Genomic DNA, 26,366 nt, shown 5'->3' on the forward strand with positions numbered 1-26,366 from the left:
GCGCCCGTGAGAACCGGTCAGGCCGGAATGCAAATCAGCGCCATTGTCCGTCAGGACGATACCGGCCTTTTAATTGTCGCTCTTTGACACCCCAGTCCGGCGGGATAGGGCTGGGAACATGGCTCTGTCGATAGTCTTAACTGATAGTGTTGGCACACGTCACTAAGTCTTATATAAGGTTAGGGGAAAAGTTTCTTCGAAATTTTTAAGAAAATCACAACATTTTTTAATATATTTTATTTACATTTAACTAAAGTATGTAGGTACCATTTTGTTCCAGAACTTTTTGCCATCTTGTAGGTAGGGACATGATCCTATTGCTATAGAAATTTTGGGGTTTCTGATCAAAATACCGCGACAATTGGTTTTGACAGTCCTCTCGTGATGTTAACCTGACACTGCCTAAAGAATTCTGAAGAGACCAAATTTCTAAATTGGAATGCTTTAAAATTTAAACTATTAATGATACCAAAACCAGCCAGATACAAATAGTATAGCCAAAGATATTTTATTACAAGTACTTTTTCCCCAACCTATTATTATAGGCTGCGTAGGCAATTGTTATGTTATTAATATATTGGGTTGAACAACTACATTTTTTATCTTTATTTATTGCTTAGATCGGTGAGTGAGTTCACAGCTCACCTGGTGTTAAGGGGTTACTGGAGCCTATAGACATCTACAACGTAAATGCCACCACCCACCTGGAGATATGAGTTCTAAGGTCTCAGTATAGTTCAAGTAAATAGTAGTAGTGGCAGGGTATTCTGCTGGTACATAGGACCCTCACAAGTTGTCTCCACCTCACCATGTCTTGTGCTTGCTCTTTAATATCGCTCCAGATCAGGCCGACGACCCTTATCTCACTATCCACAATCCGTCGCCAAGTGTGTACAGGGCGTCCAGTGTACTTAGTGATAGTTTTTCAACGTTCTCGAGAGCGTAAAAGTTAACTCGAATTTGTATGTTGGAACAGCGCCCCTAGCGGCAAACGTAGTTAAACACACTAAGCAGGTCTTCTCAGTCTTCAATGTACAATGATATTTTATTATTAAATTACTGTCAATAAAAAAATAACTTGTGTTTTTTTCTAATTAAACATAAAGATTAATTCTTGGTAAAAAATTACGTAAATATACTTTTATTTTTATTTTTTTGTTTTCCAAAGACACATTCATTGAAAAACAAAAACTCATTCTCACTCGCTCAACACGAGCTTCAGATTTAAGGGAAATTCAATAATTGAAGCCAATAAAAAAATCAACAATAACTTGTTCTATCGACAGTGTCCCATCACTAGCAAATAACCGCCGAAAACCGGTCAGGCCAGTTTCGAATCACAATAGACGAACCATCGGATACTTAAATAGGTCCAAATATTATAATGGGTTATTATTAACTCTTTTTTTTTTTTAAATCATTTGTCCGGCTCCCTTCGTCCTTTTTAGCTTTCAAGGGGTAAGATAACCGGTAAGACAGCTTTTTGACCGACCTTTAAATGTTCAGTTGTTCTATTACAGTCGTTGAGTTCAGGTGAGCTTTTCTGAGCCTCTAAGTGTGAAAGTTTAGTTAAACAAGTTTACAGGTATGTAGAAAATATTTAGAAATTTCAATAATATTTAATTGGCAATCATATCGGAAAAAATTACTCTCTATTTAAAAAATAATGTTCCCGGTAAAATTAGTATATGTGTATAATTACACTAATACTAATTTTAAATTAACTAACTAATTAACTAATTATAAATATTATAAAATAATTAAAACTGAACAGGAAACCGTTATAACAGTTCATTTCCAATATAAAACAATGAAATAAGCTACATAAGAAAAAACTTTCACACAGATAAGTAACAAATAAAAAAAAATCCACTATTATATATTCGAATTTTAAAAACTTATTAATTCCCAAAATAAATAATCCCTTAGGCATTTATCCTAAATTTCAAAATAAGAATCATTTAAATTCTTCCAAAAAAAAAACGATCTAAATCATTCTAACCGGCCTGTAGTAAGGCACCCGTATTTTTTCACCACCCTCGCGACCCTATTTTATCGATTATATTTTTATCCGTCACGAGAGACCGCTCATTGGTGGAAGCAGACATTTTTGTTCGAAATTCAAAAGCTTTTTCTGTTGTAGGCGTCTTGGGGCCGCTCGGTGGGTGGGGGAGGCGAAAATGGCGCCCGTCTTCTTAAAAATTATTGACGGATTACTTTTTAGGAGTTTTTATTGATGTTCCGAATTTGAATGTGATTTTGTTGTTTTGTTTTTTAAATTTAAATTATTAAGTTTAAATATTAACTTATAACGAGGGTTCATCGACCCGATAGAATTCGATTTAAGAGGTATTATTAATCGCAGAGCTAGTAGGTATATTGTATTAAGAAAAGTAAATTTTAATAAATAATTATCTAGAAAATTTGACGGCTGCTTAAAAAATATTCTTTAGTTTAGTTTAGTTAGTTTTTAACGTACAAGTAAATTCTAAAGTTTTCAAAACGTATTATAACAAATTAAACCTGAAATTAAACTAGCTTATTTCTACCGCGGAGCAGTACTATGTTTTAGATTGAAGGATGGGACAGCCGTTCTACTGTAGACACTGTAGATCTTTGTATTCACATGTCGAGGTCGACGTGATTTTGTTGATGTCTATGGACTCCACAAGCCATTTAACAGCGTCCACTAAGGCAAGCAACAACAACAAAAAAATCGAATTTCGTAAAATCTTTCTGAATACAAAACCTAAATAAAACGACCGTCTTTATTTTTGAGATACTCCATGCTATTCCGGCGGTCCTCTCTCAAAACACTCATTAAGATGGAGGGGCGCTAATCAAAAAATCGTGTCTTCTCACAAATAAAATCAATTCCGCCTCTACTTCTCCCCCAGTCGAGTTATCAGTTCGGTTTTTCTCTCTTTACATCAAAGTAATAATTATATTTGTGCGTTCGTCGGAAGTTTTGATGGACTTTCTTGAGAAATTACGAGCCAGCGATTTTTCGTTTCTTAGTTTGAATTTAAAAATGTAAGGGTCGATTTTCGAAAATATGTTTCAAATTAATTGACTCTTGCATATTCGCGCGACATAATATCGTAGTACTTTTTTTAAACTAAAATCTTTATATACAAAAATGAATTGCTGTTCGTTAGTCTCACTAAAACTCGAGAGCGGCTGGACCGGTTTGGCTAATTTTGGTCTTGAATTATTTGCGGAAGTCCAGAGAAGGTTCAAAAGGTAGATAAATATGAAAATGCTCGGAATTAAATAAAAATAACAATTTTGTTTTTCCTGTGATGTGTCCCCCGTCGGACGGATACCTTTTGTTTGTTTTAAGTTTATTTTATGCAAAAGCTTAGGTTTTTCATTTATCGATTGAGGCACTACGAAGTCTGCCGGGTCAGCTAGTTTATAATAATTACTTATTTCGTACTAAGTTATCGTTGTAGTGTAGTGTCAAGTGACTGGTGGTAGGACCTCTTGTGAGTCCGCGCGGGTAGGTACCATTGCCCTGCCTATTTCAGCCGTGAAGCAGTAATGCGTTTCAGTTTGAAGGTCAGGGTAGCCGTTGTAACTATACTGAGACCTTAGAACTTATATCTCAAGGTGGGTGGCGCATTTACGTTGTAGATGTCTACGGGCTCCAGTAACCATTTAACACCAGGTGGACTGTGAGCTCGTCCACCCATCTAAGCTATTAAAAGAAAAAGTTAAGCGGCAGCCATCGACGCGAAACCCAAAGTCCTTAAATCCTATAAAATCTACGTAACGTAAAAGCGAAGCGGTGTTTAGTTTTGAGCAAGTTTCCAGAGCCAAATTTTTCAAGGTGTCAGAGCGATGGGCGCTCTGGCGAACTTTTCCAAAGCAATTTACTCTTTAACGACCCCCATTTGTTCAGTTAAAAACATAGCTCAATACAAGACACGTAAATAAGGACGATAATCGGATAAACGCTGTTGTTTTTCATTTTTTATATTCAATTATAAAGGCTAATCCTAAAAGATATTAATAATTTTTATTTTGAAAAATTTAATTAATTTTTTATTTTTAATAATTATTATTATATTATAATACTTTGTGTATTAATTGTATGTATATTTACGGAGATATGTATGTGTGTATGTATTTGTATATGTATGTGTACATATATGTATATGTACACCGCGCGTGGTTCGTTTCCAAATGATTCTTGTCCGAGAAAATCGAGATTTTTTGCTCATGGTTCAAGTGTCGACGCAAAACACCTTAGTAATACGTTACCGTGTAAGCTGCATATAAAAACGATCCCGAAAATAATAATTTAAGCAAATTAATAAAAGCGAAATTGAATCGTAAAAGCAGTTTTAATTTCAAATAATGTTCATAGTAAAGACGCAGTAGATAATACAAAAATACATTAGAAACAATTGAACATTGGAACTTCTTCGAAAGTTGAAATATTAACGAGAGAGTTCTAGAACGTTCGATGAAGAAACATTCGATAAAAATAAAAGGGCGGCAAACGGTAATTTAGTATTGCTGTGTTTAAAAAAATAAAATAAAATAAATTAATCACGCTTCACAGTCATACAGTCGTGCTGTAATAGTAAAGTGATAAATTATTACTTTATAATAGTTGTACTTCGTGGAAACCGATCTAAATAAAAAATTTCTCCAAATTGTAATCCAAATCTGTTTAAGTATATTAAAACAATGATATAAGTGAAAGTTATTAGTTTTAAACATTCACATATTATTTAAATTTTAATTACGGCTCTACGTTGAGTTACGTGAATTATCCATCTAAAAAACGTAACTACGATTTGTAATGTATGTACACTCAAATTTCCCTATAAATTGGAATACATGTTTGTAATTACTGGCAACACCTCCACCCTCCATCTCGAGATGTTAGCGTACTTTTTCTGACGCCCGCTAGCCGTTTTTTTTTTCTTTCGAAGAGGAAGCGTCGTTTGCAATTTAAATTTTATCTCTCCGTAACGAGCGAGAGAGTAGATTTTAGAAGATTTAAATGCGAAGCTTCGAAGCTTAAAACTCGCAAAGTTGTTTTGGATATTATCTCATTTTTAATTGGATTTTTGTTCAATAATATCTGTCTAGTGTAGGGTTGGGGCGTTGTGTTACTGAGATTTAGATTGTTTACGAAGTTATTATGATCCGTGGAGGTGATCAGAAGGACTTTTACGGTTTATCGTAATTACGTTATTTCGATTAAGATTCGAATAAATAGTAGAGAAATATTTCAGTGGTATTCTTTTTTGATGCCAAATTGTGTTGTATAATAGAGTGGTGTCTGATTTTGAAGGGTAGGCCAAAGCCAAAAGCGATGAGATTTTAACCTTATGTTTCAAGAGAAGCGACGGCTTTTTTTATGTATCTACCAATTCAGAATACGTATAATAATAATAATAATAATAAAGCCTTTTATTTCCCATCACCTAAGTATTACATGTAAATATTCTTAAATATATAGTAATATGATTTTTACATTTTGATCTATTTTCATTTTTTTTTTATTGTTGTTTATTTGATTTCCCTACATCAAACTTTTATTATTACAGAATACGTATAAGCAACATATATTCAACTATACAATTAAAAAGAAAAAGGAGAAACTAAAAAGTTAGACGAGCGAAAGTGTTACCAACTTTTTAATTTACGTAGTGTCTGGGGAGAAATTTTTCAAGTCGAACTTTAAGTTGGCGCGATCCGTTAAAACAGTCCAAGTACAGTTTTAAGTTGTTTTTAAGTGAAAAAAAACTACGAAAAAGTTCACCGCGACCGTAATGGATGATGCGATTTCAAAATTACTTAGATTTTATATTTTAACGTTTCAATTTGTTTTCGTTTCTGTTTTGATTTAAATCATAATTCGTTTTTTTTTTATTGCTTAGATGGGTGGACGAGCTCACAGCCCACCTGGTGTTAAGTGGTTACTACAACGTAAATGCGCCACCCACCTTGAGATATAAGTTCTAAGGTCTCAGTATAGATACATCGGCTACCCCACCCTTCAAACCGAAACGCATTACTGCTTCACGGCAGAAATAGGCGGGGTGGTGGTACCTACCCGTGCGGACTCACAAGAGGTCCTACCACCAGTGAATACGCAAATTATAATTCGTCTGTTAGACTTACTTAGATTTTTCTATGTTCAGAAGACTCTAGATTGTTTTATAAGCTAACTAGCTGTCCGCTTCGCTGGGCATTTAAAATTAACATTATAATTTCTCACCCCTACAAAGATTCTCATCATCAACGCCCCCGCAACTGATGTAGGGAGTCCAACACTCATATAAATATATTAGCCTATCCATTAAATACATGTATTTTCTACATGGATACCAAGTTTCAAGTCAATCGGAGGCATGGTTCAGTAGTTATAACGGAACATCCGTAAAAACCGCTGTAGATTTATGTATTAGTATAGATTATTCTCTGCAAGTATTAATTAAGAGACTATATGGGTTTGGCGTTCGTATCAGTCGACAATATATGGACTTCAGTGCTCTTGGTGCGAATTTTTTAACTTCTCGATAGTGCAAATGTTAATTCAAATTTGTATGGCTGAAAAAAGAATTGAAACGAACCGCATTGTAGAGTAGTTGCTTAACTAAACTAAACTAAACTAAACAATATTAAACAGAAAAAGAAAAACTCAATCAATCAAACTCACCAAAAATTAAGTAACTTAATTTACAAATTATTCAGAATAATTAGATAAGTTACATGAGATTATGTGATTGCGGATCGGTATATTATTATTTTTAATTTGCGCTAGAAAGTTTTTTAAACTATTTCTTACAAAGATCCATTTTAGATACACAAGACAAGATGGACAAGGGTTCTAAGGTTTCAGTACAACGGCTGCCTCATCCTTCAAGCCGAAACGTATTACTGCTTCACGGCAGAAATAGGCAGAGTGGTGGTACCTATACGTGTGGACTCACAAGACGTCCTAACACCAGTAATTACGCAAATTATTATTGTTCGTGTTTAATTTTTATTACACAACGTTATTCCTTGACCGTGGAAGTCAATCGTGAACATTTGGCGAGTACGTATTTCATTAGAAAAATTGGTACCCAGGTGCGGGATTTGAACACCGGCACTGTCGCATTGCCCGATATGAATGTACCGGGCATCTTATCCTTTAGGCCAAGATGACTTCTTTTTTTTTATCCTACCTATGCTGATAGTCTTGAGAGGCTATTTCAGCTTCACCCTGACGTGTAAGTGAGCTCACGGGGCTCAAACCGGAGTGTTGCTAGCACTGGGCCTAGCAAGAGCAGTACTTCGCAGAATCTACCACCGGATCGGAAACGCGACCCACTGAGAAGATCCGGCGAGAAACTCAGTGAGCTGTGTCTATGGGTTAAAAAATGACTTCAATGAATGAGACGTTAATTAAGCGCTGAAAGATTAGTCACAGAGATTGATAACAACGCGTCCGATGTCTTTTATTGACGATATGCAACTAAAATAATTTTCTGAAATCTGTTTAGTTCTCTGAGCCTCGCATAGCAGAGCATCCGGTCGCACGCATCCTGTCTTCGTAGGAACCCGTCCATTACGTCACTTCCGGGCGAGAGAATGCGCGGAAACTTTCTGATTGAACTAATTTTTCAGTTAACTACTGTATATATCCCGATACTTTGTGATTAGCTCTCAGGAGAATCGATGACGTATATTGGCCTTGATATAAAATGTACCAGCTTATAGTTTCATTGGGATTTTGACTGCACTAGGTAGATTAGCGTAGCGTAGAAATCAAACCCGCAAAATTATGATTTACGTGGTAGGACCTCTTGTGAATCCGCATGGGCAGGTACCACCGCCTTACCTATTTCTGCCATGAAGCAGTAATGCGTTTCGGTTTGGGGCAGTCGTTGTACTGTAAAACCGGATTTCAAACTAATGTCTCAAGATGACGGCATTTACGTTGTTGAGGCCCATGGGCTCCGGTTACCACTTAACATCGAGCGTGTTGTGAGTTCGTCCATCCAACTAAGTAATAAAAAGAAAACATAAAGTACTTAATGACAACATAAAGTAATATAGCACCTGAAGTCAACTATCTCCCATTACAGTGTCTTAGAACACGATTTAAAAATTACTTTAAATTTTCCGATTTTCTTTCACTGTTGGTCTGTCAATAAAAACTCTTAATTACGAGATAGAGAAATTAGATTAAATCAACTACTAATTTAATGTAAATATTAATACAAAAACCAAAATTGTGTGTTTTGTGATTGTAACGGATGAAGAGAGAGAGAGAGAGAGAGAGAGAGAGAGAGAGAGAGAGAGAGAGAGAGAGAGAGAGAGAGAGAGAGAGAGAGAGAGAGAGAGAGAGAGAGAGAGAGAGAGAGAGAGAGAGAGAGAGAGAGTAGCTGTAGTAGAATAGTCTAGCTGTAGTAGAATCTAGCTAGTAGCTGTAGGATTGAAATGATTTTAATAGACCTGGAAATATATTTTTTTTGCGCATTGAATATGGTTATTGCCTATCGTTAATGTACAATTCAGATATTGTCGCTTAGTCACTTTTTCTTTTCAACCGTCGATATAAAGAAAACAAAAAAAAAACCCTCATAAAAGAATCGCTTCCTAAAATTTATCATGGAACTGATTTCACTCAAGCGTTAACCGTATAAATTAGTCTATAAAATGAACTTTAACTTGAAATACATCGGGGGGAATTAAAATTTTTCAATATGAAAACCAAACTCATTGCGAATACGACCTCATCGCCAATTGAAATAGTGTCGAATTTCCAAAACCGAGATAATCCCAACGAGGATACTTCTTAAGTTGGTCGGCAATTATTCTTGAAAATGGCGCCAGAAAAAGTAAGGGATTTCAAAGGATTGGGCCAATTTAGATTTATTTTTCTCCCTGTTCGAAAGGGGCGCGAAAACTTTGTTACCACCTCGGGAGGCGCGGGGGGTTGCCGGTATATAAAAAAGGAATATTTGAAGCTTTATTTGGTTCCTCTATACATCTGTAGCTGGAATCTTTGAATTGAGTTTGAATTGAATTGAATCTTTGAATTGAAAATTTGTTTGTGTTTGAGATATAAACCGCTCGGCAGTATTTACTAATATGTGCGTATTTATTAAAAGTTGTGGCGTTTAAGAACGCACCTTTTTATGATGCGTAAGCCGGAACGCACGAGAGGTGGGAAAAAGAATATAGTCTGTGCCACGAGACCTTTTTACCGCCAAATATTTAAAACGTAAAAATAATTTATAATGTGTTAAACAACTAATATAATATAATTAGCTAGAATTGTTTATGCCGCTACATCAATAAAATTTATATTGTTTCAACTGTGGTGTTAATTACATAAAACACGACTTTACGGCGAAATAAAGATGGGACTCTATATGAACTCCCTCAAAGTATTTCCTTTAACTAGTGGTACCCCCGTAGTCGAAATTCGACTATAATTAAATGAAATTATAAGTTGGTACACTATTATGATTCTATTGTCAAAGACTATTATTATACTTCTACGAGTATAATCACAGATTTCGCGAAGACTACACTTTAGACAAATACTAATAAAGACAAACAATTCTCAATTTGACCACAGACTATAAGCAATAAGAAAAGTTTGACAATAAACAAATAGTATGCATGCGTGTGTGTGTCAAATACATGGTAGCATGTGTAATGTTTTTTTTATTGACGTAATCTATTTTTTATGCATATTGAAAAAAAATATTAATTGCACTTTTCCTCTGTATTTTCTATAAGTGTAGGAAATTTCATGCTCCTCCGTCCGCGCAATTTTTGTAAAAAGGGGTACAAAGTTTTTGCTTCACGTATTAGTAAATAGATTATGCGAATCGTAGTCAGTTGACAGTTTGTTGATTGACAGTTTTCGTGATCACGAACGATTCAGGCGTATTATTTATTTATTGTTAAAATGGATATTCGAACTCATCTAGTGTTAAGTTGTTACAGGAGGCCATAAGCATCAGCCATGTTAATGCCGCCACCCATATTCAGACATGGGTTCTAAGTCTCAGATTTATAGTCCAACGGCTTCACCCTTCAAACCGAAAAGCTTTACTGCTTGTAACGCTAATTATATTTTTAGAGGGTTTGGTTTTTATTACACGATGCTATTCTTTGACAGTGAAAGTCGTTCGTGAGTATATGTAAAATACGTATTCCATTGGAAAAAATTGGTAACTGCTTGCGGGATTCGAACATTGGCACATTCGTATCGCTACGAATCCACCGGATGTCTTATCCTTAAGGCCACAACGACTTCGATATTCCTCGACAAGTGAATATTGCACTAATCAATCTCATCGTCTAATTGTCTTTGAAAATAATAAATATTTCTCGAGAATCTAAAAAAAAACCAACAGTAATTGACTATTGTTTTAGATCTTAGTTATTTTTTAATAATTAATATTATAATAATTAGCATTCTCGTTTGCCCGGACAAGACGCTTGTTTTAATTGTTTAAGTGAATATAGAGATATATATAGATCCATTATTTTAATGTTTTCAGTAAAATCAATAAGAAAAATCAACCTTCATCACCTATTAAACCCTCTATTAATTTTCTAACAAGACTACAACAATCAATTAGCTTCTCAGATTACAGATTAGAATATAATTAACTGAACATCTTCTTGGATCACTTTAAAGAACAAAAAAGAATAGATTAGTTCTGATGGTAGACTCAGCGAAGCACTGCTTTTGCTAGGATCACTGTCACCAATTCTCTCAAGTTAAGCCCGTGAGCTCAGCTATCGGTCCGTGATTAGTTGGAATTTCCCCTTAGACTAACTACCAAAGATAAGGTAGGGAAAACAATATGGATAAAAGTATAAAAGTTTTTTTTTTTCATTATTAAGTACAATAATTCAAGCAAAGGCGATTGATTGCATGCAGCAGAGATGCGAATGTTGCGATGGATGTGTGGAGTAACGAGAATGGATAGAATAAGGAATGAATATGCTAAAGGAAGTCTGAAAGTGGCACTTGTGACAGAGCAACTGAGAAGTGCGCGTTTGGGATGGTATGGACATGTGATGAGACGAAATGAAAATGATATTGGTAAGAGAGTGTTAACTATGAATGTGGAAGGATATAGAGGAAGAGGTAGACCTAAGAAGAAATGGATGGATTGCGTGAATGACGATATGGGTAAGAGGGGAGTGAGCGAAGAAATGGTATATGATAGAGGAGTATGGAAGGAGAAAACATGTTGCGCCGACCCCAGGTTACTGGGAGAAGGGCAGGATAATGATGAAATGAATTCAAGCAATCATTTACAGTCCAGGATGCGTGCAAATAATGATTGTTGTTCAATAATTGAAATTCAGTATCAGTTTTATTCTTATTGGAGTTAGAAACGGCTATATGTTCTCAAAATAATCTTATGAGTCGGGGACAGCAATTTCCAGCTGCCGCACCAACAATAATTGCGCTACAGCGAAAAAAATAAATATAGGGTGTCTACCCCTTCGTAAAAATTCGAATCTCACTTTGCAACCCTTAGGTAACGTGTTTTAATATCCCCTATATATCTAAATTCCTGTTGCTTTTCAAAATATATTATTCGCGCAATTTTAATTATATCGGAAAACGTTAGTGATAGTTTTTTTAGTTTGAGAATTGTGTTTCTAAAAATTTCATTGCATTCTATGCCACGTTCTATATTACATGTTATGTTCTATGTTATATTCTGTGTTAAGTAGGTGTATACTAGAACAATGAGACTAAAACTAAAAACCCTTAAAAAATATAATACATATATTATATGTCATATAATAACTAATATATATTATTAAAAGGAGTCCCTTTAAGCAAGGTTCCGAAGATACTGTCTTTTTTTTCTGGTGTTAAGACCTCTTGTGAATCCGCACGGGTTGGTACCACTGCCTGTTTCTGCCGTGAAGCAGTAATGCGTTTCGCTTTGAAGGATGGGGCAGCCGTTGTAACTATACTGAGATCTTAGAACTTATATCTCAAGGTGGGTGGCGCATTTACGTTGTAGATATCTATGGGCTCCAGTAACCACTTAACACCAGGCGGGCTGTAAGCTCGTCCACCCATCTAAGCCATAAATAAAAAAAAATGAAAATAATAAATACAATTATATTAGGATGTAATATATACCTACTTGTTTTATGTTACAGATTTAAATCTCATACAAAGAAATATTCGTACCGTATTAAACTGTATTAAGTTCAATGACCCGTGTGGAAGCAAAAGCAAAGAAATATAAACGTACAACTAGAACATATTTCTTAGGGTTGAAACCGGAAACGGATGGCAGCAGCCTGTCTTCTGGAACGAAGCCAGACTAAGACATCTTAATACTAAAATTTATGAGGTTCGTAATTTTTATTTATTTTAAGTCAAACATTATTCGCACAGTCCATCCTTGATCACAATTCTCAAAGTACAATAAAAAAAACAATTGTTCCAATTAATTTAAAATCTATATATTAATACGTGAAGCAAAAACTTTGTATCCCTTTTTACGAAAATTGCGCGGACGGAGGAGTATGAAATTTTCTACACTTATTATAGAGAATATAGAGAAGAAGTGCACAATGCTAATATTTTTTAAAAATAATGCATAAAAGATACATTAAATCAATAAAGAAAACATTACACACACGCACACACGCATGCATACTATTTATTGTCAAACTTTTGTTCTTGACGTCAGTTGTCAAATTGAGAATAGATTAAATATTGTTTGTCTTTGTTAATATTTTTTATAGTGTAGTCTTGGCGAAATTTGTGATTATAGAAGTATAAAATACAATCATAATAGTGTACAAACTCACAATTCCAATTAATTATAGTCGAATTTCGACTACTGCGGGAGCTCTAGTACTAAATAAATAGTAATTTTGTTAAAAGACGCCATTTGACGTTTGAAATATCTATGTAGGTAGAGGTAAATGACATTTCGTGTACTTAAGCTACAGGAATAATAAGAATCTTCGATAAAGAATATTATAACTAGTGGAGATTTGTAAAAACAATAGTAAGTCGAAATTACGAAGGTACTTAATACTAAAAATCGTTATACCCAATTATCTCACATATGCATGAAAACTTTCAAGCGCCAATATGGCATAGTTTTCCGTGTTTAAATTCCAAATATTCCCGTTTTTTTTTATATTACTTATATGGCTGGACAAGCTCACGGCCCACCTGGTGTTACGTGGTTAACGGAGCCCATATATATCTACAACATAAATACCGCCACTCACCTTGAGATATGAGTTCTAAGATCTCAGTATAGTTACAACAGCTGCCCCGCCCTTCAAACCGAAACGCTTTACTGCTTCACGGCAGTAATAGACATGCTGGTGGTACCTACCCTACCTACCCTACCTACCTAAATGAAGTCCCGAATTAAACGCCAAATAGAACCATCGTTCAATCCAAATTTTATGATCGCATTAAAGAAAAACAAAAGCGCTACCAAAACATTTCCGTGAAACAAACTAGGTAGGTTTTAGCGGACATCGTCAAGGTTCGTTTAGATTGTCTTAATTTTTCATCTCGTCCGCCCCCCCGCCTCCCTCGTCGGCCATAATTGTTTTTAATTTAAGGAGCGCAGCTACGGAGCTTGTTACAAGAAAAATAATGTTCCCCCGGACAGGTACAGGCCTTGGATTACCTTAGAATTTTGTGCTTTTATATTTAAACGCTCTGTAATTGCGAATGTTTTGGGGCAAATACGAATGATTAATGCAGTTAGAAGATTCCTCGGTAAAGTACGCATCGTGTATAAATACATGTGATTTAGTTACTGTAATTAACATTATTGGTGGTAGGACGTCTTGTGAGTCCGCGCGGGTAGGTACCACCACCCTGCCTATTTCAGCCGTGAAGCAGTAATGCGTTTCGGTTTGAAGGGCGGGGCAGCCGTTGTAACTGAGACCGTAGAGCTGATACCTCAAGGTTGGTGGCACTATTTACGTTGTAGATGTCTATGGGCTCCGGTAACCACTTAACATCAGGTGGGCCGTGAGCTCGTCCACCCATCTAAACAACAAAATTGTTTTTGTCACAATGGGTGTAAAATTTACACATGTATTTGTATGAGTGTATTTAAAAAGGTTTTTGGCGGTAAACGAAATAGGGAAGATCTTCTACCAATCGGATGAAATTGGTCGATAGACCAGACGTCCGATTGTTGTTGTTTTTTTTTTCATACTTAAGCTGGTAACCTAGGGGTTATGCCAGCTTAACCGAACGAGTAGGCGAGCTCACAGGGCTCTAACCTAGTGATGTTTCTAACACTAACCCTAGCCGAATGTTGTCGTTCGGAACTTATATATATGTAACCTTATCTTTAAAATATCATTAGCGAGAACCACGTATCTGTGAAGCATATTGTCTTCTATGATGGCTACCGTCATATGCCATTTCGAATTTTAATTATGTACAAATAAATACCGCACCTCACTATGTACTTATATCTCGTTTTTTGTGATTTGTGATAATTAACGTTTTGGTGAACATATTGCAAACAGAAACACACAAATCTATCTCTTGATTTGATTCTAATATTACATTATTATTGCTTTTTTCATTTCTTTTTGGCTATTAAATTAGGTAGCATCATTGACTTCCCAAAAGTCTGTGAAGCGTCCGTCAGTCACAGATGTTGATTGGCATTGGCATTGACATATCTTTAGTTGATGGTAATATGACACAAACCTCCCCAGAACTGGTAGCAAGTTTATAAAAATCCATAAAAATCCATCAAACGGACAAAGCACATTTAGAAACTTCGATCGTGTTTCCTAAAATACCATCACGCTGTTTCTTCCCGTGGTTATCTTTAGAGACAACAAAAGTACCTACTCATCGGAGAATCAATAGCAGTTTTCTCTGAGTGTTTATCGCCAACCGGCTTTTACTTGGGATCAGGACCATTCACTAGATCGGTCCAAAATTCATTCTACCTTATAAGCAATATGAAAACATACTCTTGGAATAACTTAGTTACTATACCGCCTCATTGACTTAAGTATTAGTGATACTTCTTATAATTTATAGCGGATTGCCTTTGATTCCCACACGAATTCAGCCTTTACGTTAAAGACATTTGTCTCCATGGTGTATGTGTTGAGTTACCATATCAAATTCTAATTAGGAAAGTGCCAAAGAAGTATTGAAGGTTTGCACTGACCCTTTTTGTTTTCGGATCTAAATAAAAACATTTAGATCCTGCGCACTTTTGCCCCTTTGTTGTTCTCTATAATCTGGTGGGTCCTTATAAGGCGAATATTCTCTATTTCAAATTCCGAAACGGCTATAAACGAAGACGATTTGACGCAAAAGAAAATAGCTTTCTTCTCGTTTAAGAAGAAAACAAAACGAAACAAGACATCTCCAAGTCAAAGAAACGCATTAACATCAATCCACCCCGAGCCACCCCGCGCCCCTAAAAAAAAAAACCAATAGAAAGAAACAGCTTCGCACCCCTCATAAGTCAGACAAAGACAAAATATAAGTCCCGCGAAAAATTAAGATTCAAATGGTAAGAAAATTAAAATTCGACGAGCGGTCAGCTTGGCGTCCCCTTCTTGCTCGTTGTAATCGTATATGTCCGTCTCTTTCGTTCGAGTAAAAAAAGGGAGCCGATTCGAGTTTCATTACCCGGGAACTGAAATTGATGCAGCAGTAGACAAGCAACTTTTGTTGCTTCAAATAGTTAAATTATAAGATAGACTTCAAATAATGAAAAAGATATATGTAACAAAATTAACCAATTTTATAGAAAATCAGGAGTTTCTATTAATTAGATTGGCAGTCGACTTGGCAGCCCATCTGGTGTTAAGTGCTGAGTGTGAGAGTGAGCACCAGGGTGATTGCCTCTCCAGCCTTTAAGCTGGAGCACACGATTGCTACGCTGTAGAAATAAGCGTTGCGCACACATCTGTCACTATACTATATTAAGACTTCGAACTCATGCCCGAATCTGGGTGTTAAGTTGACATTCATGTCGCTTTTAACAATAAACATATGTATAACCTTCAGTTCAGGTGAGTCGGTCCCGCTCATCTGAAATGATAAAACCAAGTCACCTATTTCGCCTATTTCTGCCGTGAAGCAGTAATGCGTTTCGGTTTGAAGGGTGGGGTAGCCGTTGTAACTATACTCAGACCTAAGAACTTATATCTCAAGATGGGTGGCGCATTTACGTTGTAGATGTCTATGGGCCCCAGTAACCACTTACTACCAGGTGGGCTGTGAGCTCGTCTACCCATCTAAACAATAAAAAATAAAAACAATACCGTTCGATTACACATTAATTCCGGTAAAAGTTACCCATTTTTAATTATATTTTGTTTCTCGTCTGCAACGCCCCTAACAAGAACCCGTCGTTATTGGAATGGTAATGACGGACTTCGAAACGACCGTCGTCTTACCAATACAACTATTTTGAGCTCTTTTATAGTCAGATGTTAATTACTTTGATTTTATTCGCAAGTTCACTTTGCGTGCTTTGAGGTAGTGTTTCAGAGATTCTTAACTTCGGAATAACAATAATCGATTTAGTTGACTAAATCCCAAAAAAAAAATCGATGCCGACAAAAAAGGAAGATCGATATTGCGTTACGAAAACGGAACTCACAAATTTTTGAAGTTTAATTTATGATCGCGTGTATGAATGATTAGCGAATTTACGATCCAACTGTTATTAATATTGTTACCGGGGTCTCATTGCACCTTGTCTCATTACACAATGACTCTCTTCCGTCAAATTGGAAGGTACGATGCGGCCAAAATATTATTATTTTTTATTGCCGTATTGGCATAAGAGCCACCTGAGGGTGAGCGTTTACCGTTGCTCATGGACGTCAGCAATGCCAGGGGCAGAGCCAAGCCGCTGCCTACCGTTTAATACTCTCCACAAGCCTCGTTTGAAGAAGGACATGTCATAGCGCTCGGGAAACAACGTAGAGGGGAGCTCATTCCAAAGCCGGATTGTACGTGGCAAAAAAGATCTCTGAAAACGCACTGTGGATGACCGCAGTGGCTCCAGGTAGTATGGATGAACTCTAGTCCGGTGGCGGGCGGTGCGATGTCAAAAACGAGACGATGGAATCATCTCAAACAATTCCTCAGAGCACTCCCTCAAACTATAACGCAATGAATGAACGAGAAAACAAACTATTTTAAAACGTTTTATTTCCAAACCATTTTTTTCTGAGAGAATAAAAGAGGGTTCCAACAAAATTTTGCCTGATCAAAGAGGGACTGGAGACGTTAAAAATGTCCCCCTCGGAGGGAGCAAGGGGGCGAGGGAGGCTTTCTTTGTCCCCCGTTATCTATACAATTATTTTGAAGACGCAAAAAGATAGGAAGGCCGGCCGGCGTCCGAATATATTCGCGCCATTTTTATTATATATACGGTAACTTTTTTAAATGCCTTTTTACTATCACACTTACATTTTAATACGGTATAGTAATAGTTATACATCGAAATTGGTGTTTCAAAACTGTTAATGCTTTCTATCTATACATATAAATAAAATTGGAGTGTCTGTTTGTAATATTGAAATAACCACTTTTTACTACATGCATATGAATATATATACGGTACATACACCAAAATAGCATTTTTTACAATTTTTGTCTGTCTGTCTGTTTGTTCCGGCTAATCTCTGGAACGGCTGAACCGATTTTGACGGGACTTTCACTGATAGGTAGCTAATGATATAAGGAGTAGGCTTTACTTTGTTTAGAGTAGCTTCGCCCCGCGGTTTCCGAAGCGAACCGAGGGCGGGTCGCTAGTCATTAATAAGATCAACCGAAAGAGTTACACTGATGCATAATGCTTCTCAAGGGCTACTCCGATATCGCCATCGCGCCTTTATACGGCATCAATCAAACACGCCATCCGTTTTAAAGTAAAATAGTCGTATTTACAATGCGATTGAGTTTAAGATCTCGTATTTCAAAATGATGCATCGGATGTACGGTTTGGCATAAATCTCAGATAACTCTGTTGTTGGATGTTTTTAGCATTGTTATTGTTGTCAAATAAACAAAATAGGTATTCAAATGTTAATGTATTTTTATCTACATTACGTCAATACCTTGTAATATATTATTTAAAACCTTCTTGAGTCTAACATCATAGACAATGTTACTTTAGTGATATGAATTTTATCTAATACTTTTATCTACTTTGTACAACATAATGCATATTTTATAATTTACTGCAATTTTGTTTAGCCGGTAGAAAACTGGTGTGTGAATAAAGATCGATCGTAATTCGCATTTAAATTGATATTACGTACAATCAAGAGAAGAGTAAGAGTTTTCTATTTAATTATCGTAAGATTGTACATTTGAGACAAAAACAAGGTTTAGTACATATCCACTAGTTACACGTCCACGCTCGGAACAAATAATATGTGAGTTTTGCGGATGTGATATTATATGTATCTGTATTTTTAGTCCGACAATAATAACTAAATAAAATAAATGAAATTTTATAAAGAGGCGCCAAAGTGAGAAAGATTGAGTAAGAACGGCACAGATAATACTATAAAAAATGATGATATGCGTTTCGTTTCACGCTGTGAAGAACTTGAATACTATTAAAATCCCAATGACTTAAAAATAATAATCTGAAATAATCAAAGACCATTGGTTTCGTGAGTGTTGTAGAATGTGGCGTCCTTTGAATATTATTTAACAAAAATAACACAAAGGTTATGGTTGGTTTACTACTTAAACATATGTCTATTTATGAATACCGATTTCATTTTTTTCTTGCTTAGTTGGTGGTCGAGCTCACCGCCAACCTGGTGTTAAGTGTTTACCGAAGCCCATAGACTTGAACAACATAAATGCCGCCACCCATCTTGAGACATGAGTTCTATAGTCTCCGTTTTTACGGTACAACGGCTGCCCCGGTTTTCAAGCCGAAACGCATTACTGCTTCACGGCAGAAATAGGGTGGTGGTACTCACTCGTAACAAGACGTCCTACCATCAGTAAAGACACATTCTTTTTTTTTAATAAGTTTTTGTATGTAATGAAATTACGTAATGAAACTAAATGCTAAAATAAAACGTGCCTTATTATTAAAGTATAAAAGAGGCAAGTCACGGAGTTCCAGGGACTCGCAATTTCCTATCTGACTGACAATTTCCTTGGCTCGCCCGATTTTAATATAAAACGAGAAAAAACATTGCTCGCCGACTTCTGTATCGGCGGCGACCTTAATGTGGATAGCGACATTATTCTTAAGAATTTCAATTTATAAAAAAATATTTTATAATAATTACATTGATGGATTAGAAAATAGTTTTTTGTTGTGATATATTACGACAGCAATTGCCAAATAGAATTCTGGTCGATTTTTTTTTTGTAAATTACATATTTAATAAAAAACAAAATATTCAACGTCATTGCAAACTGTCTAAGTCGGTTCTTTTCTCTTAAATATGCGTATAGACAGAAACGATATTTTCATAATTTAAATACATTATAATACATGAACTTCGATTTGCCTTCATTCGATAATGAATCGCTAAACGAATAAACTTACCCAACATTTGGGCCAGTGCTCAAAATTTAGCTAAGGCTAATAATTACCAGAATAATGGCAAAGAGCGGTACTTGTACTTATCTAGTACTAATTAATACAACACTAATCTATTTCAGAATCATACTTTTAAGTTCTTTGCGAAATACACGTAAGATATAAAAGCATCATTCATCACTTACAAGTGTTTACGTAATGTTATCTCAACATTTCCGTTGCTTATAAAATAATTCATTGGATATAAACGTCTTTAATATTCCCTTTTGCCGATAATTTCCTGAAACCGATATAACATAAGCTAATTTTCATCAAAATTTTAAATGAAATCAATAAAATATGTTAAATAAATAATAATATATTTTAAAAAGATTATCCACAATATTGTCTACGGCATTCTGAAATGGCTTTGGCGAGAGAAAGAAAAGTGGTTCGCGATGGCCGTCTCCCTTCCCCGCCCTCCCTGCCAGCACTCCCGCCTCCTCTCTCGTCCACTGTTATTTTATAACTCTCTGTTTTATTTTCCTTAGCCATTGTATTTTTGTTTGTGCTTCTTTAGACTCAAATCCCTTTGTAGCACGTTACGAAGTATTAAATTATTTTTCTCATTGTATATTGAATTTATTATTGGACGGCTTTGTTGAGTTTAATTTTTATTATCTGTAATATACAGAGTAATAATTTTTTTTTTATATTTTATTAAGAATTTTTATTTATTTGGGAAACCAGTAGTACAAACATAAAGTATAGTAAAAATAGCTAAATAAAAACCAAACAGTGTTAACCTAACATCACACACAAGTAAAAAATGAACAAAGAAAAAAGTTTTTTATTTATATATTGAAAACGGTAAAAGTATTAGAGGGCCTATAATAGTTTTTTTCGGTTTTCGCTCCGAGTCGCTAGTTCAAACAAAATTTATATAAGTCAGCACAATATTCAGATGTCGACGGATAGCACATTAGTCGAGAGCATGTAAGCTGTAAAGTATGCGAAACGACGGAATTAACGTAACTAGAGGTCTCGCAGTAGTCGAAATTCGACTATAATTAGTTGGAATTGTAAGTTTGTACACTACTATAATTGTATTTTATACTTCTATAATCACAAATTTCACCAAGACTACACTATAAAAAAATATTAATAAAGGCAAACAATATTTAATCTATTCTCAATTTGACAACAGACGTCAAGAACAAAAGTTTGACAATAAATAGTATGCATGCGTGTGTGCGTCAAGTACACGGTATGTAGTGTGTGTAATGTTTTCTTTATTGATTTAATGTATCTTTTATGCATTATTTAAAAAAAATATTAGCCTTGTGCACTTCTTCTCTATATTCTCTATAAGTGTGGAAAATTTCATACTCCTCCGTCCGCGCTATTTTTGTAAAAAGGGATACAAAGTTTTTGCTTCACGTATTAATATATAGATTGTAACAATAAAAAACTCGAGATTAAATGGTAGAAACAGTTTTGAATTATAACGTGGCCATGGGTAGCCATCATAGAAGACAAGATATTTGACAGATACCTGAATTTCGCTTACGACATTCTCATAATAAGCTTACATATATACAAGTTCTGAGCAACAACATTCGGACCGTCGGTCTACCGAGCAATATCACCCGCTCGGTGGAAGATCTCACCTTTGTCGTATGTCTATCGCCATACTGGTGCCCCGATGTGATCTGAACCTTCTGATTCTCTATTTTCCGTGATAACTAAAATTGCCTCTACTACCTACCACTGCCGTGTTTTTTTTATTGCTTAGATGGGTGGCACACATGAGCCACAGCCCACCTGGTGTTCCACCTTCTTCTGCTCATTCCGTATTGCTCTTGACAGAGTGGTCATGGTCATCAATTCTGGGGCTGGTGTCAAGCATCACAACACGCGGCCATTCCTCTCTGACCGGCCGTTTGTTCATTTCATTTTAACATTTATATATAGCATATACATATCATTCCCCTTCCACCTGGTGACGTAAAAACATGTTTCGTATTGATATGAATACAACACATATTAATAAACAACAGCCATAATCATAACACATCATAAAACAGCCAAATTGTTTACGAACATATCTTTTAATTAATAAGGACAAGATAAAAGGTATGTATTAACTGTTGTTGGCAGTTTTACAGTAGTTGTGAATCTCAAACTAGGCAAAAGACTTTTGTCGTAGGTCAATGTTAAGATGGACGATTGCCGACTAGCGCTTTTGTAGTTTAGGAATAATTACAATACTAAATGTTGAAATGACAATTCAGATAGGCTTAATTTAGTTCAATTCAAAGGTGGTGGGGGATTCATGGGCTCACAGATAGGTGCTACCCTACCTATTTCTGTAGTGAAGCAGTAATGCGTTTCAGTTTGAAGGGTAGGCAACCGTTGTACTGTAAAAACTGAAACTTAGCACTCATCTCAAGGTGGGTAGCGGCATTTACGCTATTAATGCCTATGGACTCAGGTAACCACTTAGAACCAGGTGGACGGCGAGTTTTTTTTTTTTTTTTATTGCTTAGATGGATATCCGATATCACAGCCCACCTGGTGTTAAGTGGTTACTGGAGCCCATAATCATCTACAACGTAACTGCGCCACCCACCTTAAGATATAAGTTCTAAGATCTCAAGTATAGTTACAACGGCTGCCCCACCCTTCAAGCCGAAACCCATTACTGCTTCATGGCAGAAATAGGCAGGGTGGTGGTCTGAGCAAAAAATAAATTCTAAGAAAAAAATTATATTCAGAGTAAAATCTTCAATTATCAATTTAGTAGTACAAGAGTATGTGTGGCAAACATAATGTAACTAACCTTATGATATTTCCTAAGCCCTGTGGCCTATCTTTTATGTGAGTCTCAATTGACCGGCGCAGTAATTTTGGCTATGCACTGCTAACATCCTTGATGTACTATGATCATTATAAGCCCAACGCTGTTTACTGTAAAAAAGGTGTGATCATCAGTAGCATTCAAAGTAAGAGCTAAATACGAATTCGTAAACAATTTTTTCGTTGACTGTCATAGCAGAATATAAGTGTTTCTTCTTAGGAAGCAGCTTTTAAGCCTTTGTAAAGATTTCGATCTGTTATGCCTAGTAACAAAACATTCACCGGCTTTTCGACACGCTTTTATTAATATACTCAGTACGAGTATAATAATTAATACGAATAATACTCATACTAATATCAATACTTAGTGTGTAAAGTAAGTAATCTTTTAATTTATTTTTCATCGACATAAAAACATCGGATTAACTTGAAAATTTTGGGCATGTTTCAAAGATGAATGATACAGTCATTTTGTTATTGTCGGACCAATATTTTGACCAGAATAAACAGGACTAAAAGTTTTTTTTTTTAATAATGATCTATTACAACTTTTTTTTCGTTGGTGCACTCCCAATCATGTTATTAACGTATTATAATACACATATATACCTTTTATATATAATATATCCAGCCTTTTTTTTCCTCCATCGATGGAGACATCGTAGAGGGTAGCTTATTTCAAAATCGTATGGTGCGTGATACGTGATACCAGGTAGGAAGATGCTACGCCCCGTAGAAGCCTCTACGGACGTAGCATCAGCTACGTAAGAAAGGACTACGAAATTAGCATAACAAAAATAAGTTTCAACAAGTCCCATCATTCGTTTTGTTCACACGTGTAATTTAGGATTTATTTCGATTATAGCCCGTTTAGCCGAAATCACACTATATCTGATCTTAAGAGTCTAACAGAGCATATAGATATCTCAAGAACATATATCAACAAGAATAAAGGCAGCTTTGGGTGGTCGAAGTTCCAACTATATTTTACGACCAAAGCCCGAACGCTGACAATGAGCCACCTATTAATATTAAAATAATTTGTAAAACATGTGCTAGATTATCTCACCCGTTATTAAAAAAGAGGTAGAATAGCAAATAGGCGAAGCGAATAATAAACTATAATTCAAAAATACATGATACAAATTATCTTTTAAGAAACCCTTGTCTTCTTTACCGATTTCTCACCATTCATTTCTATAAGTATCTTCAGAATGTTCTCGAACTCCCCTTTCGAATAATTCCTAACAAGTAATTGTAAGGATGTAGCCGGCTCTGAAACTGTAAACCAAATCAGTCGAGTACGTAAGCACATACTATTCCAAACGAAAAGGATATTAATTTTGAAATCACTTATGGATGAGAACCGTTCTCCAAACACAAGCGGAGTGAGTTCACCACTTAACGATAATACATTTGTAAAACAAACCAAAGTACGGTCGCGTACTATTGCCTCTGTGTACAATTTTCATCAAAATGTATTTCAATCCTTTCTAGGGTCGATTGATTTGTATTCTAAAAGATAAGTAATTACGCGCCCACTTGAGGCAGATCCATAAATCCGGGGGGTGGGGGGAGAGGGCATCTCTCCCTTGAAAAAAGGGGGTGTTCTTCTTATATTTAAATATCGAACCCCTTCCGGGTAGGTGCCACGGTTTTTCCAGTAAAAGGGGTAAGTGACAGAACCAGGGAAAAGAAAAAACGTTGAGACGAATTTGTTTGTTTAAATTTTTTTGTTAATTTTTTTATTTTTTTTTATTGCTTAGATGAGTGGACGAGCTCACAGCCCACCTGGTGTTTAGTGGTTACTGGAGCCCATAGACATCTACAACGTAAATGCGCCACCCACCTTGAGACATAAGTTCTAAGGTCTCAATTATAGTTACAACGGCTGCCCCACCCTTCAAACCGAAACGCATTACTGCTTCACGGCAAAAATGGGCAGGGTGGTGGTACCTTTCAAACCATTATAATGAAAGTGTATTCTTAAGTATACAAATTTTGCATACTTTATTTATTATTACAAAATTTATGTTTATTACAAATTTTTAACGCATTTTTTATTATATTTTAGACGAGTTGCAGTTAAATTTTATTTTATCGTATTTGTTGGTGAAACAAAATTATTTTATTACAAAAAAAAATGTTGAGTAAATCCGGAAATTATTAATATTTAGTTTCGAGGTGATTCAGTCCTTAAAAACCTATACAACTTTTTGTGAAACAAATTTGTAATGCACAAAATGCAGTGAAGGTTTTCTAACTTCGGACTTCGGTTCCCTCTGTATTTTGTACTGTATATTCCATGGGGAGTACTCTGTGGAATTGTTCAAGATGATACCGACATCTCGATTTTACCATCGCACCGCCCGCCACCGGAGTAGAGTTCATCCATACTCCCTGGAGCCACGGCGGTCATCCACAGTGCGTTTCCAGAGGTCTTTTTTGCCACGTACCATCCGGCTATGGAATGAGCTCCCCTCCACGGTGTTTCCCGAGCGCTATGACATGTCCTTCTTCAAACGAGGCTTGTGAAGAGTATTAAGCGGTAGGCAGCGGCTTAGCTCTGCTCCTGGCATTGCTGAAGTCCATGGGCGACAGTAATCACTCACCATCAGGTGGGCCCTGTGCTCGTCTGCATACAAGGGCAATAAAAAAAACATATTCAATATACAATTTTTAATGTTTCAAATACTTATTTTGGAAATAGTTTTTCTGTAATTCCACGTCTTTTGTGGTTGCAAGCGACTATGGCGAAACTAAGCAATCGGCTGTTAAAATGTTAGAAGTATTTAATTATAAGGGGACAATTTGTAAGCGCAAAAAGCTTAGATCGTACCCTTATGTTGTATATTTGTAGCCTGAGAATTTCATGAACTTCGCTTTGAAAATCAGGACTGTATTTATTATAATGCAATCTTGTATCGTAATATGAGGGGTGTTTCATAAATCTATGAGAGAGCAATTCATTACTTCCTCTTGTGGCGGTAGCCATCATATAATACAAGATATTTGACAGATACCTGAATCTCACTTACGACATTTTCAAGATAAGCTTGCATATATAGAAGTTCCGTAAAACAACATTGGGACCGTCGGTCCACCGAGCAATATCACCCAATCGGTGGAAGATCTCTCTGTCGTAAAAATACCGTACGCTAAAAAAAAAGGCCTTTTGGATAAAACCTGATTAAAAACTGATTACAAATATATATTATTATTTATGAACTATAAAATAATTTTAGTGTTAACATCTATTCCAGGTTCGCTCCTGTGCTGTCTCAAGATGGACTTAAGAAGCAAAAAGGAAAGAGTCCAAGGGGCGGCGCCACCCCGGGCCCATTGGAATACAGAATAATAATCGCCAAAAGAAACGACGGGGTGGAAAAATATAAATAGCTCAGCGTACCCCCGGACGGCGATATTAAAATTTGTACAAGAAAATACTCCAAAAGCCGTCTTGAAATTTTGTTAAAATAAAATTATATTCATCGTGATTATTCCGGCCGTTTTGTTTATATACTAAAAGGCTCTCAGCTTTTGCCTCTGTGTGGATGTTTGAATTGCCTTTTTTAAAAGCCTAACTACGTCTTTTGAGCTTTTACAAAAATACTTTCGGATCGACAAAAGTTTTGACAAAGACTGAAAATGTTTAGGTAAATTTCTTTTTTAAATTTTTTTTTATTGAAAATATTTAATTTATTTATTATAAAAAAAAGAACACAATATTCCTAACCTAAAAGTACATGTTATTATCCGCAACATGCTTCGTCAGATTACAGAAATAAAGTTATCAGCAACATGCTTCGTCAAAAAGTACAATACTTACTTTCAGCCACAAACGTCGTCATCATTAGGTAAATTAAAGAGACAGGATTGTTAATTTTAAAATGAAATGGCAATGATGAGAACTATAGACAAGAAGAGTCGCAAGTCGGAGATGCAGTTAAAATTAAGTTA

At 35.7% G+C, this 26,366-nt stretch overlaps 1 long non-coding RNA gene across 1 annotated transcript; it reads left to right on the top strand.

Moving 5' to 3' along the window:
* Positions 1–1,513: 1,513 nt before the first annotated feature.
* Positions 1,514–26,063, top strand: LOC149499466 (uncharacterized). The gene is made up of 3 exons (XR_016325698.1): positions 1,514–1,585; positions 12,169–12,365; positions 25,670–26,063. It is a non-coding gene; the product is annotated as an uncharacterized LOC149499466 (long non-coding RNA).
* The last annotated feature ends 303 nt before the right edge of the window (positions 26,064–26,366 follow it).

This window comes from Bombyx mandarina, chromosome A1, assembly GCF_030267445.1.
Source record: "Bombyx mandarina strain Sakado chromosome A1, ASM3026744v2".
NCBI lineage: Eukaryota > Metazoa > Arthropoda > Insecta > Lepidoptera > Bombycidae > Bombyx > Bombyx mandarina.